We start from the raw sequence: 18,961 nt of genomic DNA, 5'->3' as shown, positions 1-18,961 counted from the left end.
ATCCTATCCAGGAAGAAAGCAAGCATACAAGCATACAAGCAAACAAAGCAAACAAATATTCACAAAGCACATACTATAGCCAATCAAGTGCGGCTCAAACAATGGGTTTGACTGCCGAAGCAAGTCATCTGTACATGGGTAGTATTCACTCTTAACCTTGCCATTGCGGGGCTAAGGTGAAGCAGATGAAAGGTGAGTGAAGATTAGACTTCACAGCTCTTATCCCTGACCAGGGAGAGCTTCAGAAAAAGGAGCGTGGGTCCAGAATGGAGGGACCCTTCTACGCTCAAAGACTCTGACTCGATTGTGCAACAGCACAAGATCTTGGGTTTGTGTCCCAATGCATCAACACACAGCCGTGTGAGCAGAGGGACGACTCACAGAATAGCGGGGGATAGATTGCATATCCCTTGGGTTCCGCCAATTGCCTCATAGAGGTCTTCACCTGCTTGGCACAAATGTAAACAACCACAAACATCGCCTCTTAAGGAGGACTTCAGACAGTTGCATGGCCAAGTAACAGGCCAGGTCTTCCAGACTACATGGAGAATAGAAGTCCTACCTCAAATGGTTTAAAAACCAAGCAGCAGCAAGCAAGTTCTTAAAGAACTGTAAGCGACTAAATGTACCTGAAATCAATCAAGTATCATCAGTACTCAGACAAACCAACAATAAACAGCAAAAGTTAATCTATACAGACAACACAAGTTAATGCACACAAGTGCAAGCTATGAGCTCAAGCTCAAGCATCAAACCTACAACATAAAATCAATGTTAGTTTACAACATCAAACAAAACTCAATTTAATCAACTTGCACTTTTTCCTTTAAGCCTTTTTGCATTTCAACCTGAAAATCCACACCAAATGTGAGAAACTAGACCACTAGGCCAAGCCTAGGGTCCAAAGGGATAAAAAAAATCTAAACAGCAAGCAAAACCAATCCAAAATCACATTCAAACAAATAGAAAGCAAATACAATTGGTCTCATGCTCATATCATTCACCAATATCAATTCATGCACAATATACCACAAACTAGGTCAAATACAACACCAAAAGTCCAAACAGAATGACTTCAATCAAAGGCATACCAAAACAATTCCAAAAATCCTCAAATAATTCACACCTAAACAGGACACAATCAACAAGTAGCATGTCAATTTTCAGCTCAATTGGACAAAAGAAAGTAGGGTAATGAAAATCAAGAAATCCAGACACAATTATACAAGCCAATTCAAGACATCCAACCAAACATCCACTTCAATAATTCATAAAACAGTGACAACAATTGAGAAATGAATGGGACCAAAAGCATGATGTCCTACAATGTGTCTACAATCAACATATCAAATTTCATATTCATCCAGTACCATATGAGAATTTCACAAACAATATACCAACATGTGTCACACAAGGTTGCAAAATGAACCAACAGAGAAGAAAATTATCAATCAATTTGAAAATGCAACCAAAATTCCAGAAAAATTCACATGTTATCTTGACATATCAATGATCATTCATGCAAAATTTCAACCCAATCAAACATTTCTAGGCCATGCAAATAAAATCAGAAAGATGACCTAGCCTGGTGTGACACAAATTGTCACACCTCTATTCAAAAAATCATATCTCCATCACCAAGTATCCAAAAATCACAAACTCTACATGAAAATCACCATCAACATGTCCAGAATAAGCACAAAAATTTTCATTCATTTCTTTACAAGTATGAGCATTTCATGTAAGTTTTGGTGAAACATGTACAAAATGCACACATGAACAAAATCAATAGGCCAATTAAATTTCCACACGTGCAAAAATTCCAAAAAAATCATAATCAAATTCTACACATCTTCAGGAGTATTATGCAAAAAATTTCACAAACTTTGGATCATTATTCCATGAGATATGATTTTTGGAAGTGATGGAAAAAATAAAAAAAAGACATGAGCAATGTACAAGAACAAGGATGGTTAAAGAATTAAAATGCCAAATGCCAAGTGAAATGCCCTCAGCTGGAATCGAAGGGAGGTTGGCGCCTTGTCAAAACGACGTAGTTTTGACCAAGGCTGGAAATAAAACAAATAAAATGTGAAACGCGCCGAGAATCGAACAGGGGAGCGCTAGGTCCAAGGGCGTTAAACCATCCGCTCGGCCAAACTACATTGCCACAACACTAAACGCAGCGCCTACTATATAACTCTCTGCCACACCAGACGCCGGAACAGTAGTTCCGGTCGTCTTCTCCGACCGTGTACACGACGGAGCTGCAACTTTTTTTTTCCAGAATTTTACAAACTATATACCGTTGGAAAGGTCTTTTCATGTACATTCCAAATATCATAAAAGCTAAGCCTAATTCCTAATATATTTTCCGGATCGAAGCAAAGAAGTTTCTAGATCTAAACTTTAATTCAACATAACTTCTTCATTTTTCATCCAAATTTCATGAAATTTATATCAGAATTCTCAGTGATGAAAGCTCTATAAGTTTATGTACATAAAATCAAGATTTATGAGATTCGAATTTTTGACCTCTTGAAGAACAATCAATGGCAGCAGTGGATCCAAGGCCTTGCAAGTGTTAAAATATGCTCCTCTACTCTTGTTATGAAGTCTTGTGCACGAATCAATGCTTGGAAAGGCTTGGATCTAGCTTAATCTTCAATTTCCATTTTCATGTTCATGTATGGAGTATGCACAATTCTTCACCAATTTCCACAAAAAATGACTGATTCATGCTCCAAATTCCATGAGGATGATGGATCTATCAAGAAAATATGTGGTTGTGTGGAGAAAATTTGAATTCCAATGAGAGAGAATTTTGGAGGGAAGAGAAAATTCTAGATCTAAAAAATGTGTAAAATGAAAATTCTGTTATGATTTACTATTTATATGCTTCACTAATCATGATTAATTAAGTTCTAATCAAATGCTAATGAAAAATGGTTAATTTTGGAGGTGTTTTGTAAAAATTATTTTTTTACCTTATGCATGGCATGGCATGTGAATAGTGCACGTTTTTGCATTCATTTTCTCTCAAAATATTATTTTAAAACCAATGGAAATGTTAAAATGTGAAAACAATGCATTATTTTTGAACTTGATTTTTTCCCTCCAAAATGAATTGAATTTTCAAATATTTATATGAATGGAATGCATGCAATGTAATGCCAATTTTGGAAACTAGAAGTCATAACAAGAATTTAGCAAGAAGAGTCACTTGATTTGGACATTTGATGAAGAAGTTATGCTCATTTGAAGTTCCATGTTCATTTGACCAAAATTTGACCATATCTCTTCAACCACACATGAGAAATTCATGATCTTGGACTTTTTGGAAATGGGAGAAAAATATCTACAACTTTCATGTTGAACAAATTTTCATTTGAAGCTTTTTTGGACACGTACTTTTGTGGTGAAAAACTTTCCATTTTTGGAAACTTCCATTACAAGTCACTTTCTATTTTTGGCAATTTTTGTTCTGACTTTATTTTCTTCATTCTTGAGCTTTGACATGTCAAATAACACTTGTTCTAACATGAATGAAGAGTATCCAACTCTCTCCCACCTCCAAATCCATAAAATCAAGCACAGTTGACCACAGTTGACTTTTTCAGCTGATAGATGAATTTGGCAATGCACTGATCAAGTTAAGCCCCAATCCTCTGATGAAATGGTTCAATGATGAAACCCTAGCCTCCATAAGCTCAATACAATCATGAAATGATCCCCATATCCATCATAGACCCCATCTCCTTGCCATGCCCTGATTGGTCCAATACAACTGATTAGGGTTGACCAGTGGTCAAAACCCTAATCTCAAGGTATCCTGATCAAACACTTGATGATGACAAACCATGATGATGATGATGAATCATTTCAACCAAGATCAAGACCAATCTCCTTGAGAATCACAAAACCCTAATTTGGACCTCCACATCCTCAGATGATTAATGACCAGTCCAATGAAACCCTAGCTTGCACATGACCTCTTCATCTCCTAATCAAGACTTAAGAGGATGACTTGCACAATGTAACCACATGATATGCAATATGCAATGCCTAATGACCTAAAAATGTATGCAATATGTTAAGCTAGTCCCAAGAGAGGAGGGCAAATTTTGAGGTGTTACAGCTGCCCCTATTCAATCCACTGTGAACCTGTCGATATGAATAGCCTCGGCTTTCAGATGATCAGGATGAAGAGTGATTGAATACCAAGAACAGACGAACAATTTGCACTCTGATGGGAAAATAATTAACAATGCCTGTCGGAACTGGCGAAGAAACAATCTTGAAACAAAAATCCGTCTGGTACGGAGAAAGTTGACCTGATCACCGAAACAGCAACATCAACCTGGATACCAAAATAAATGGTAACGCAGGGATAACCATGGCCTGAACACCACTCATCCGCTCGGGATTATTATTTTCTTTTTCTGCTTTTCTTGAACCCCAAAATTTTTCTCTTGCGCCAATGATCCTCGGATCACTGCATTTGAACCCCGTTCTCCTGTTTGCCAAAATAATGAACCCCGTTCTCCGGTTTGAACCCCAGTCGCCTGACGATAACTCGCAATCGCCAATATGAACCCCGTTCTCCAGAAAATGCCGCAACATCTCCCTTTCTCCATTTGAACCCCGTCTCCAGAAAATGCCTCAACATCTTCTTTTCTCCATTTGAACCCCGTCTCCAGAAAATGCCGCAACATCTCCCTTTCTCCATTTGAACCCCGATCTCCAATCTCTCGTGATAATCCCGCTGGCAACGTCGGAAATAATCACCAAACACCACTCTGAGGGCGACATGTCAGAGGGTATACCTTCACAAAAGGAAGGTAGCATGTGTATCTCTTCCTCAGAAGACACCTATAACGACATCCATTGGCCTCAGCCAGAGTCTAAGGTGACACATGAATAGAAGATAATCCTAAGGACCTCATCCCGGATACAATCTTCAACTCCAATCTTTGTTTGAACCCCAGAAAATGCCTCAGCATTTCCTTTTCTCCATTTGAACCCCAATCTCCAGAAAATGTCGCAACATTTCCTCTTCTCCGACGAAAAAACTCATCCAGTATCGCACTACTGGAGAACATTGCTGATTTGACATCATGATGCTAAACTCCTCAGAGTAACATCTGCACCTTCTGGCGAAACCAAAACTCCAAGCGGTAACCACGGCTTGAATTGCGCTGATCGCATAATATTTCCCATCTCTGCTTGACAGAAAAACTTCCTTCAGTATCGCACTACTGGGGAATACCTTGATTAAATCATGATTCTGAACTCCTCGGAGTAACACCTCTTCACCTTTGGGCAAAACCACTTCTCGAACAGTAACCACGGTTTGAGACTAGCTTATGCTTGCAATGATGAATGATCGATTTTTCTCTGCGTAATGCTCCATAATTATGAAATGCTACGCGATTTATTATTTTTCTATGCAACATGCTATGCTATTCTACATGATGAATGCATAAAAAGTATCCCCCTCAAGGGATTCCTCTGGGGAGCACGAGATACTCTGCTGAGAAACTCGTCAATACTCCGATTCCGCCCTGCTGGGGAATAAGCACTGTTGCTGGGAAAAGGTAACCCTTGCTGGGGAAGTGCTCCTTTGCACCCAATCCGCTCGAGAAACTGCTGGGGATAAGCACCACCAACACTATGTGGGGATACCACAATCTTTGACTTGCTAGGGATATCAATCCCGACTCTACTTGAAGAACCCTCACAGATACCTGTCGACTTTACTGGGGAAGTGCTTCACAAACACTCTGCTGGGAAACAGCAACCTCCAGGACTGGCGATTGGGGAAGCATCGATCTAAAACCTGCTGGGGATAACCATCCTAACCCTGTTAGGGAAACGAATGTCACTCTACTGGGGACAACCCATAGATAGAATCAACTCAGCTGGGGATGCAGATATCAGTCCGCTACGGAAACTCATCCAATCCACTGGTAGGATGAACACTGCTGGAGATATATTTCATTGAAACCCGCTCCACTCGGGGATCAGCAACCTTCAGGCCTGGCTGCTGAGGAAACATCGTTTTAAACCTGCCGGGGATAACCATCTCGAATCGGCTAAGGGATCCACAGACCTTGGATCTGCTAGGGAGTTGGTCCTCTAATTCTGCTTGGGGACCTAGCTGGGAAATGAGAAAAGTTGGTACAGAACACCCGTCGACTCGTCGAACTACGGTATCCACCTCCCAAACTCGTACCGACTTCCCACCTTTGAGAATTTCCAGACTCGTCTGGACCTTTTCTGCTCCATCATCTTGTATTCCCAACCGCTCCGCGCTCTACGGAGAGCGAACTCCTGGGGATTATACAGACTTTCAATTTTCCGACTTTGAAGAGTCTTCTTGATTAATTCCAAAGGTCGTCGGACGTCTCAACGTCTCTTCGTCGCTTCTCTACCCATCATTCGTCCCTGACTGGACCCTGCGGGGAATTTCTACAGACTTTCCAATCTTCCGATTTTGAAGAGTCTTCTTGATTATCATCACGGATCGGCGTACGCCTCAACGTCTCTTCGTCATTCCTTCATACATTCGTCCCTGATCGGACTCCCACGGGGATTTGTTTGGTTAACAGCTTCCACATCACAACCTGCAAGTGAGTGAAAAACATCTAACAACACCTGCAAAACAGACCGTTAGATAAAACCGTGCCCCAGGCGTGTCAAGATTTCAACACTTGGGTCACTCAATCCTTTCGAATAAGATTTCAAGTTTTCAATCTTATAGACATGCATTGGAAGGGACCTGTATGTCTTAAAATGCAAGATTCTTTATCAAAATAATCGGATGTTTTTGCAATCAAAGCGGTAATGAAAACAAAAAAACAAAATTATTTGACTGAATATGCATTTTATTGATTGAAAAAGTGTGTGGCTCGAATTGAGCAATACAAAGGAAGCAATTCCTGAAAAGAGGTAATTGCACAAAAGGAAAAAATCTATCCTAATGGCAATGTGAAACCCGTGATCTCATCGAGTTCCAACTCGGTTACACCCCATATGTCCTCGGACTCTCCGTGCTTTCTGTCTTCTGAACAAGACGTTTCTGATTGATCCCCACCGGGTATCATCCATGATGCTTTAACCAAAGCACAAACGATCATGCGGGACGCAGTTGTTCGTTTCAATCCCTCTTTTGCCTGGACCGCCCTTTCGGGTTTTCAGTCCACCGGGATACCCATTTTTGCCCAAGTCGCCTTTTCAGGTTTTCGACTTGCCGGGTATACAATTTTTCCTTTTTATCCCTAACTTTTTCCTGAACCTTTCTTTCTGTTTTTGGTTCGCCGGGATGCCCATTTTTGCCTGGACTATTTTATTCTTTTCGTCCAGCGGGTCTCTTATACGAAGTATTTTTTAACTGCGTCCGCATTCACAGGGGATGGAAAATCTTCACCATCCATGGTCGTTAACAACAAGGCTCTGTCAGAGAAGACCTTCTTGACCACGAATGGACCTTCATAATTCGGTGTCCATTTGCCCCTTCGATCGTTTTGAGGAGGAAGGATCCTTTTCAGTACCATATCACCCACGTGATACACCCAAGGTCGCACCTTCTTGTCAAAAGCACGCTTCATCCGTTGCTGGTACAACTGCCCATGACAGATGGCTGCTAGCCTCTTTTCCTCTATCAGGCTTAACTCTTCGTACCGGGTCCTTACCCATTCAGCCTCTTGCAACTTGACGTCCATCAGGACTCTCAAAGAGGGAATCTGAACCTCAACTGGTAACACTGCCTCCATTCCGTATACCAATGAGAAAGGAGTTGCCCCAGTAGATGTACGCACCGAGGTTCGATACCCAGGATACCAGCTTCATACTCAATCACACCGTCGGTGCATTCAAACGTTATCCGGGCAACAAAAGGAACATGGGATCCTTTCGGCTTTACCAAAGCAGCACTAACTCCTTCACATTAACCCCATCAGACATCAGAATCCGTTCGGATTCAGGGTCAGGCCCCTCCTCCGGGATCGGTTACTCTCAATCTTTCGATTAGAGCACCTCGAGACATCCTCATCAGGGAACTCAAACTTCATCGGTTGATAATCCTCAATGGGTTGCGGAGCGATGTAATCAGACAATACACCCCTTGATTGCTTTCTGAGCGGTATACTGAATATCGTACTCAATCAAAATCATTGGCCCTTTCGCAACCCGTCCGGTCATTGCTGGCTTCTCAGATATGTACTTGATCAGATCCATCTTGAAATCCACAAAGTGATATGAATCAGCATACTGTCTCAGTCGGCGAGCAGCCTATGCCAAAGTACATCAGGTTTTCTCGAGCAGTGAATGTATTGTTTCACAGTCGATAAACTTTTTGCTAAGGTAAATTGCATGCTCTTTTCGACAAGACGCGTCATGCTGACCCAATACACCTAGTAGACCCCTCGAAGGCTGTCAAGTATCAAATTAGCAGTCTCTTTCCTTAGGGAGGCAACAGAATCAGAGGCTCCTGCAACTTATTCTTTTGTTTTTCAATGCCCCTTGGCAATCATTATTTCACCTGACCGTTTGATCTTTTTTTTTTCTTGAATGGGTTCCCACGTGGCTGTTAGGTGAGATGTGAACCATGACATGTAGTTCAATCTACCCAGGAGACCACGAACCTCTCTTTCTGTTCTCGGTTCAGGCATTTCTCTTATTTTTTTTATTTTTTTTTTAGCAAGGTCAACCTCGATTCCTCTCTTACAATGAACCCCATCAGCTTACCGGCCCGCACTCTGATAGTGCACTTATTTGAATTCAACCTCAGTTTGAATTGTCTCAATCGGTCAAACGACTTGCCCCGGTCTTCCAGATGCCTCTCTTCTGTTTGGGACTTTGCTATCATGTCATCAACATAGCATTTGATTCCATGATGAATCATATCATGAAACAAAGTCACTCTGATACGTGGCATCGGCGTTCTGCTTCTCTAAAGGACAGTCTTCTCTCTATGGTAGCTTGCGCGCAACGACATTGGTACCTGACCTGGCATATCCTGACACGACCAGGTGACGATATCCACATGCCCCTTCAACAGGACTACCATTCTACTTTCGACTCGCCTCTGAAGCGGTTCTGATTTTCACTTCCTTCCTGACCTCGGCGGTGCACGGAATAACAATCTCGCATCGCTCTTCGTGCGGCTGAATCACCTCCTCCTCTTGTTTTGACAACCTGGCTAATTCCAGCAGATCACAATCTTCTTCGCCTTCTTCTTCGGCATGATAGATCGGATTATCGAAGTCATATGAGGTGTAACCAAATTGTTATCAACGAGATCCGGAGAATTATTTTTGAATTCGGAACAAGACAAATCAAAAAGGAAAAAACAGAAAACAAACATTGCCATTTTTATTTGTTTTTAAACTGCAAAAATAAATGAAAAACAGGGAACACCGCTTTTTGACTGAAAAACATCCATTTATTAATGATGCAGAAATGTTGCAAATTATGAACATGAGGTGGCCCTTACAATGAACCATTACGTTTCGGGCAAAACGTATGGCTTTCATGCAAATAAAACTGAAAAACAGAAATCATTACTCTTCCGGATGAGTGACAGTGATGATCTTTTTAAGCCTTCCAGCTTCCTGGTACGCACGGCTTTATCCACCCATCAAACTTGCAATTACCATCAGTCTTTTCACCCACTGTACAGGCGTGATCCAAATCTTCAGCAATTGCACTCACCATCGCCTGACCATGCGCCGGCATGGGATTAGCATTAACATTTGGAGACGGTGCAAAGTTAATAGCCTTGGAGTCCACCAGGTCCTGGACAACATTCTTGAATGCTCTACAGCCCTCAATGTTATGCCCTGGTGTTCCAGAATGAAATTCGCACTGGGCGTTCTCATCATAGTTAGGAGGCCTCTGATCTGATCTCATCGGAACCATCGCCCTCGGCTGAACCAACCCAAGATCCATCAGCTTTTTGAACAGAACAGCGTATGTCACAGGCGGCTTGTCAAAATGGCGATCAACCCCTTTTCCCCTCACTTGATATCCGGCTCTCTGTTGAGGTGGCTGACGTTGCTGTCGTACTGACTGATTACCAGCAGGGATGGTTACAGCAGCAATGTGCTGGTAGTAACGATCCCTACCATGTCCTCCCTGGGCATACACAGCACTCGATTCACCCTCATTCTTGCGCTGACCATTCCCGAATGGCTTCTTTGATCCTGATGACGAAGCATTACCTTGAATCTTCCCCATTTTTAGCCAACTTTCAATTCTCTCACCAGCCACCACAATGTCAGCAAAGTGGGTTACCGGACAACCCACCATCCTTTCAGCAAAAACCCCTTGCAGGGTACCCATGAATAGATCAGACATCTCCCGATCCACCATCGGAGGTTGAACTCTGGCAGCCAACTCCCTCCACCTTTGTGCATACTCTTTAAACCCTTCACTTGACTTCTGAGACATACCCTGCAGCTGGGTACGACTCAGAGCCATATCAGCGTTGAACTGATACTGTTTAAAGAAGGCATCGCCAAGATCCTGCCAGCTTTTGATATCAGCAGATTTCAGCTTGGTATACCATTCCAGGGATCCTCCGGACAGACTGTCCTGGAAGAAGTACATCCAGAGCTTCTGATCTGTTGTATACGCAGAGATCTTGCGAACGAAGGCTTGAAGGTGAGTCTCTGGGCAAGAACTCCCATTGTATTTGTCAAACGCAGGCGCCTTGAACTTTTGTGGGATCACAATCCCCTCGACCAGCCCCATGTTGGACATGTTGACAAACCCCGGAGTAGCATGGCTTTCCAGAGCCCTTACCTTCTCTTCCAGTAACTGAATTTCTTTGCTCTGTGGCTGGACACCATACTGACCGAATGGCTCATTCAGCATGGAGAATTGATCAGCTTCTCGGTCCTCCTCTCTATCATCATCAGCCCCGAAGAATGGAGGAAACAGGCTATCCTTCAGCTTAGGACCCATCGGACCAGGTTGACCCCCTGTAGTAGTGCCAAAACCACCAGCATTATCATTTACCATACCCACAGTTGCTCTTTTTCCACCGTCTCTGGATCCACCAAGCCCTTGGTTGGAGACACCATCCAGGTTTACACCACTATTAGCCGCTGAAGCCCGCTCGAGCTTCTCAACTTTGTCAGCCAAAGCTTTCTGACCAACTGCAAAACCCTGCATGATGTTGATCAGCTCATTCATTTTCTCTTTCAGCTCGAGAACATCTGTATTTGGGAGATCCATTAGTCTGGGAGTATTGCGTCTGGTGAAGTATCTGTGCGGGCGTGTTGAGTGCAAAGGTACAATTCTACGAGCACGAGCGATGATTCCTGCAAAACAGCAAACAGGTTAATATGCATGAATGCAACGTCTATCCATATGAGGAAGCTTCTGTCTTTTGATCCTGGTTTCATCGAGACAGATAATATTTCACCAATAACATTTTGACATCCAGATGTCTCTCAACCAGATTCTCAATCCATAACACTCCCCATATGGCTAGACGTAGGTTTGGTGCAGATGAATGCAAAATGAGAATGATGTATGAATGCCATGCACTGTGCCATCCTCCAAGTCATCTGATCATCTGTTGCTCTGAGTCACAGCTCGGATCTCTGAACTGATCACAACCATCTGAGGAGTATGTAACCACAATTCCAACTCAAGGGATTCCGAAATAAACGGAACTGCAAGATACATCATCATCATCATCATCAGAGATCCACTGAACGAATAACCACAACCTCTGAATCGGCCCGGGGAATCCTGAAATAAACGGATCCCCACTGATAACATCGGCTCGGGGAATCCTGAAATAAACGGATCCCCACTGATAAATAACTCGGACAGCGCTCCGGCGTCTCGGCAATAAATGGCCATAAATCCGACTTATAAATAGGACTCTGATCCCCGGAACAAAAAGTCACCATCTGAGTCACCAACAGAACATGCATCTGTAATAATCACCCTCCCCTCACAGGTAAATTCTAATCAGGTCATCCTAAGGCGGATAATAGTCTCGACAATCGGGCAGAGATACTCAATGGGTTTACCCTTTCGGGTGTGCCATTGTAGCTCCCTTAAGATCGTCTAAACCAAAGATCCGGGAAATGATCGGTCACCAGAGTCAATAGTTCAGATGAAGTAACTCAGCCAAAGTGGAGTACCCCACAGAGGAAAGCACTATCAACTGAACCTCGTCTGGCTTGTGGTATGTCACGTTGCAACAATATGCTGATAAAGCAAATGAGGAACGCGAGACCACACTAATCCTAGGTGTATACTCGGGCATGGGTTTTAGCCCCACTCAGAACACCCACCCCAAACAGATGAACCACCTGCACAGAGGACGACAACATGATAGTATGATGCATGCAAATATTTATGCAAATACATACACTGTTAGAATAATAAATGCAATAAATAAAGCAAAACAAGCAACCTAAACTATCCTAGAACGCTAGGAGAGACTCGCTTAGGGACGATGGACCAGCACAGGTCAACACCTTGTATTCCCCAGCAGAGTCGCCAGCTGTCGCATCCGCGAAAAACAACCGGCGGGCTGAAACAAAAACACAACACAGAGCCGCCACTGCGCGTTATTTATCCCAAGATAGGGAAAGGAAACGCTCAGAGAAACCTGGAAAAAGCATGGTCTCGCGACCAAAGAGAAAGGGTAAGGGAGTCGGTTACGCAAGGGGAAGGTATTAGCACCCCTCACGTCCGTCGTACTCGACGGGATCCACGTTCTAAAAGAAAGAATAGGTTGCTAAAACAAACAGACAAACATCATACACACACGCTAAGACAACACAGGTGGGGTTAAGGGGAAGAGAGCTCGATAGGATATCGCATCCTATGCCTACGTATCTCGTCTGGAACGAGAATCAGAGCTGCCGTAGTTCGGCTCACGCACGCCGAACAAACAAATAAACACACCGGCAAACATGGAGCCTGAATGCCAATCACTGGACTTACATCAGCATCCGAACCAAAACACACACCAGAAGGCAAACGTGGAGCCCGAAAGCCAATCACTGGACTTACATCGGCATCCGAACCAAAACACACGCACACTGGAACCCGAATGCCACTTGATGGACTTACATCAGCTTCCAAGCACACAACAACCAACAAGTTAATAGGGAGTCGGGAACTCGAGCCTATAACTGTCAAGCACACACACAAAAAGAAAGAAAAGTGCCCGGAGAGACCTCGCACGGTCTCCTGCCTACATACCTCGTCTGGAACGAGGATCAGGGCGATGTAGTTCCCCTGAAAGGGAAAGAAACTTTAGCCAGAAACCAAGGGAAGACACACTACCAGGGAGCTGTACTCGAGCCTAGTGTTGTCATGCATCATTGCCCTACGTTGAGGTTTCTACCTACTTGCACAACTGCAATCTAATCCTATCCAGGAAGAAAGCAAGCATACAAGCATACAAGCAAACAAAGCAAACAAATATTCACAAAGCACATACTATAGCCAATCAAGTGCGGCTCAAACAATGGGTTTGACTGCCGAAGCAAGTCATCTGTACATGGGTAGTATTCACTCTTAACCTTGCCATTGCGGGGCTAAGGTGAAGCAGATGAAAGGTGAGTGAAGATTAGACTTCACAGCTCTTATCCCTGACCAGGGAGAGCTTCAGAAAAAGGAGCGTGGGTCCAGAATGGAGGGACCCTTCTACGCTCAAAGACTCTGACTCGATTGTGCAACAGCACAAGATCTTGGGTTTGTGTCCCAATGCATCAACACACAGCCGTGTGAGCAGAGGGACGACTCACAGAATAGCGGGGGATAGATTGCATATCCCTTGGGTTCCGCCAATTGCCTCATAGAGGTCTTCACCTGCTTGGCACAAATGTAAACAACCACAAACATCGCCTCTTAAGGAGGACTTCAGACAGTTGCATGGCCAAGTAACAGGCCAGGTCTTCCAGACTACATGGAGAATAGAAGTCCTACCTCAAATGGTTTAAAAACCAAGCAGCAGCAAGCAAGTTCTTAAAGAACTGTAAGCGACTAAATGTACCTGAAATCAATCAAGTATCATCAGTACTCAGACAAACCAACAATAAACAGCAAAAGTTAATCTATACAGACAACACAAGTTAATGCACACAAGTGCAAGCTATGAGCTCAAGCTCAAGCATCAAACCTACAACATAAAATCAATGTTAGTTTACAACATCAAACAAAACTCAATTTAATCAACTTGCACTTTTTCCTTTAAGCCTTTTTGCATTTCAACCTGAAAATCCACACCAAATGTGAGAAACTAGACCACTAGGCCAAGCCTAGGGTCCAAAGGGATAAAAAAAATCTAAACAGCAAGCAAAACCAATCCAAAATCACATTCAAACAAATAGAAAGCAAATACAATTGGTCTCATGCTCATATCATTCACCAATATCAATTCATGCACAATATACCACAAACTAGGTCAAATACAACACCAAAAGTCCAAACAGAATGACTTCAATCAAAGGCATACCAAAACAATTCCAAAAATCCTCAAATAATTCACACCTAAACAGGACACAATCAACAAGTAGCATGTCAATTTTCAGCTCAATTGGACAAAAGAAAGTAGGGTAATGAAAATCAAGAAATCCAGACACAATTATACAAGCCAATTCAAGACATCCAACCAAACATCCACTTCAATAATTCATAAAACAGTGACAACAATTGAGAAATGAATGGGACCAAAAGCATGATGTCCTACAATGTGTCTACAATCAACATATCAAATTTCATATTCATCCAGTACCATATGAGAATTTCACAAACAATATACCAACATGTGTCACACAAGGTTGCAAAATGAACCAACAGAGAAGAAAATTATCAATCAATTTGAAAATGCAACCAAAAATTCCAGAAAAATTCACATGTTATCTTGACATATCAATGATCATTCATGCAAAATTTCAACCCAATCAAACATTTCTAGGCCATGCAAATAAAATCAGAAAGATGACCTAGCCTGGTGTGACACAAATTGTCACACCTCTATTCAAAAAATCATATCTCCATCACCAAGTATCCAAAAATCACAAACTCTACATGAAAATCACCATCAACATGTCCAGAATAAGCACAAAAATTTTCATTCATTTCTTTACAAGTATGAGCATTTCATGTAAGTTTTGGTGAAACATGTACAAAATGCACACATGAACAAAATCAATAGGCCAATTAAATTTCCACACGTGCAAAAATTCCAAAAAAATCATAATCAAATTCTACACATCTTCAGGAGTATTATGCAAAAAATTTCACAAACTTTGGATCATTATTCCATGAGATATGATTTTTGGAAGTGATGGAAAAAATAAAAAAAAGACATGAGCAATGTACAAGAACAAGGATGGTTAAAGAATTAAAATGCCAAATGCCAAGTGAAATGCCCTCAGCTGGAATCGAAGGGAGGTTGGCGCCTTGTCAAAACGACGTAGTTTTGACCAAGGCTGGAAATAAAACAAATAAAATGTGAAACGCGCCCAGGGAGAATCGAACAGGGGAGCGCTAGGTCCAAGGGCGTTAAACCATCCGCTCGGCCAAACTACATTGCCACAACACTAAACGCAGCGCCTACTATATAACTCTCTGCCACACCAGACGCCGGAACAGTAGTTCCGGTCGTCTTCTCCGACCGTGTACACGACGGAGCTGCAACTTTTTTTTTCCAGAATTTTACAAACTATATACCGTTGGAAAGGTCTTTTCATGTACATTCCAAATATCATAAAAGCTAAGCCTAATTCCTAATATATTTTCCGGATCGAAGCAAAGAAGTTTCTAGATCTAAACTTTAATTCAACATAACTTCTTCATTTTTCATCCAAATTTCATGAAATTTATATCAGAATTCTCAGTGATGAAAGCTCTACAAGTTTATGTACATAAAATCAAGATTTATGAGATTCGAATTTTTGACCTCTTGAAGAACAATCAATGGCAGCAGTGGATCCAAGGCCTTGCAAGTGTTAAAATATGCTCCTCTACTCTTGTTATGAAGTCTTGTGCACGAATCAATGCTTGGAAAGGCTTGGATCTAGCTTAATCTTCAATTTCCATTTTCATGTTCATGTATGGAGTATGCACAATTCTTCACCAATTTCCACAAAAAATGACTGATTCATGCTCCAAATTCCATGAGGATGATGGATCTATCAAGAAAATATGTGGTTGTGTGGAGAAAATTTGAATTCCAATGAGAGAGAATTTTGGAGGGAAGAGAAAATTCTAGATCTAAAAAATGGGTAAAATGAAAATTATGTTATGATTTACTATTTATATGCTTCACTAATCATGATTAATTAAGTTCTAATCAAATGCTAATGAAAAATGGTTAATTTTGGAGGTGTTTTGTAAAAATTATTTTTTTACCTTATGCATGGCATGGCATGTGAATAGTGCACGTTTTTGCATTCATTTTCTCTCAAAATATTATTTTAAAACCAATGGAAATGTTAAAATGTGAAAACAATGCATTATTTTTGAACTTGATTTTTTCCCTCCAAAATGAATTGAATTTTCAAATATTTATATGAATGGAATGCATGCAATGTAATGCCAATTTTGGAAACTAGAAGTCATAACAAGAATTTAGCAAGAAGAGCCACTTGATTTGGACATTTGATGAAGAAGTTATGCTCATTTGAAGTTCCATGTTCATTTGACCAAAATTTGACCATATCTCTTCAACCACACATGAGAAATTCATGATCTTGGACTTTTTGGAAATGGGAGAAAAAGATCTACAACTTTCATGTTGAACAAATTTTCATTTGAAGCTTTTTTGGACACGTACTTTTGTGGTGAAAAACTTTCCATTTTTGGAAACTTCCATTACAAGTCACTTTCTATTTTTGGCAATTTTTGTTCTGACTTTATTTTCTTCATTCTTGAGCTTTGACATGTCAAATAACACTTGTTCCAACATGAATGAAGAGTATCCAACTCTCTCCCACCTCCAAATCCATAAAATCAAGCACAGTTGACCACAGTTGACTTTTTCAGCTGATAGATGAATTTGGCAATGCACTGATCAAGTTAAGCCCCAATCCTCTGATGAAATGGTTCAATGATGAAACCCTAGCCTCCATAAGCTCAATACAATCATGAAATGATCCCCATATCCATCATAGACCCCATCTCCTTGCCATGCCCTGATTGGTCCAATACAACTGATTAGGGTTGACCAGTGGTCAAAACCCTAATCTCAAGGTATCCTGATCAAACACTTGATGATGACAAACCATGATGATGATGATGAATCATTTCAACCAAGATCAAGACCAATCTCCTTGAGAATCACAAAACCCTAATTTGGACCTCCACATCCTCAGATGATTAATGACCAGTCCAATGAAACCCTAGCTTGCACATGACCTCTTCATCTCCTAATCAAGACTTAAGAGGATGACTTGCACAATGTAACCACATGATATGCAATATGCAATGCCTAATGACCTAAAAATGTATGCAATATGTTAAGCTAGTCCCAAGAGAGGAGGGCAAATTTTGAGGTGTTACACACTCCAACTGTGTGCCATACAGGCTCTCCTGGAAGAAATGGATCCATAGTTTCCTATCAGTGGTATACGGCTGAATCTTTCTCACATAAGCTCTCAAATGCATCTGAGGACAAGACGCACCATCATACTTAGTGAAAGTGGGGATCTTGAATTTGCGAGGAATGACCACATCAGAGACCAGTCCTAAGCTTTCGAAATCCAGACCGGGCGCCTTCTGACCCTCCATAGCTAGCATGCGTTCTTCCAACAACTTATACTTATCCTCTTTTGGAGAGTACTGTTCATCTTCATAATCTTCATCGTCGTCCTCCTGGTTGAGGGGATCAACATTCTCATCTTCCGAATCATTTTCTGTCTCCTCCTCTTGATCCTTCGGAAGTCTAATCTTGATTCCCGCAGCCTGTCCTTTACGCCTTATTAACTCACAGGTTTCGGGTCTTTCTTCTTCTCGAGCAAGAGAGCCTTCAATTCCTCCTGCCCCTTGGATAAGCTCAGCATCATCTTCTGGAATTGAGCATTCTGAGCTTGGAGATCTTTGACAGTTTGTTCGAGAGCCATTTTTCTGTTTGCAATAGGAAGACCGTGAGGACATAGATCCTTTAGGATACCTGTTATGCAATGTTATGTCATGCTATGCAATGTATGAAATGTTTTCAAGGACTTTTGGAATTTAACTTTGCGTAAACCACCAAAAAGAGAGAAACCTTTATTACTAATTTCTTAATCAATGTTCATTACAAAAAATAATAATAAAAATACAATGAAAGCTTAAGTCTCCCAGGGACGGCTTCTTTTTGGGCGAAGATACGCATTGAGTCTTCGTTCCTCATTAAGCTGGCTGGTGAGCTCTAGTACTTTCTTCTTTTCTGCATTGAACTGAGCTTCGAAAGTATTCCTTTCCTCTCTCAACTGGGTCCAGGATCTCTTCAATTCCTCAACATCGGTAGGCATATCTGGATAAGGAATGATCTGAGAAGCACCTCCTTCAACTCCTGGTTCAACAATCAATGGCCCGACTGCAAGATATGGCATGACAAGTTCACGAGCCCTGGCGCGTACCCATCTGAGATAAGGCTCCATAGGAATAGAATTTTTCTGTCCTAAAGTGCTTCTTTTCACCATGCCCCAAGCTCGTACAAACCTTTGACGGAGACCTTGAGGATCGTTGTCATAGTCAAACACAGTGCCTTGAATAATTACTTCATGTGGACTATCTCTTCGAGCATACCCAAACTGACGTAGGGCTAAGGCAGGATTATAAGTAATACCTCCTCTTATCCCCATGAGTGGTACATTAGGGAATTCTCCACAACGTTCGATGAGGATAACATTTTCTCTGAGATTAGGACACCAACGGATGTCTGAATGGGAGAGCGACATTATCCTTTGAGGCCACTTCAGATTTTGATCATTCT

The sequence above is a fragment of the Lathyrus oleraceus genome, chromosome 5, assembly GCF_024323335.1.
Source record: "Lathyrus oleraceus cultivar Zhongwan6 chromosome 5, CAAS_Psat_ZW6_1.0, whole genome shotgun sequence".
In the NCBI taxonomy this organism is placed as follows: domain Eukaryota; kingdom Viridiplantae; phylum Streptophyta; class Magnoliopsida; order Fabales; family Fabaceae; genus Lathyrus; species Lathyrus oleraceus.
This window is presented reverse-complemented; position numbering follows the sequence as displayed.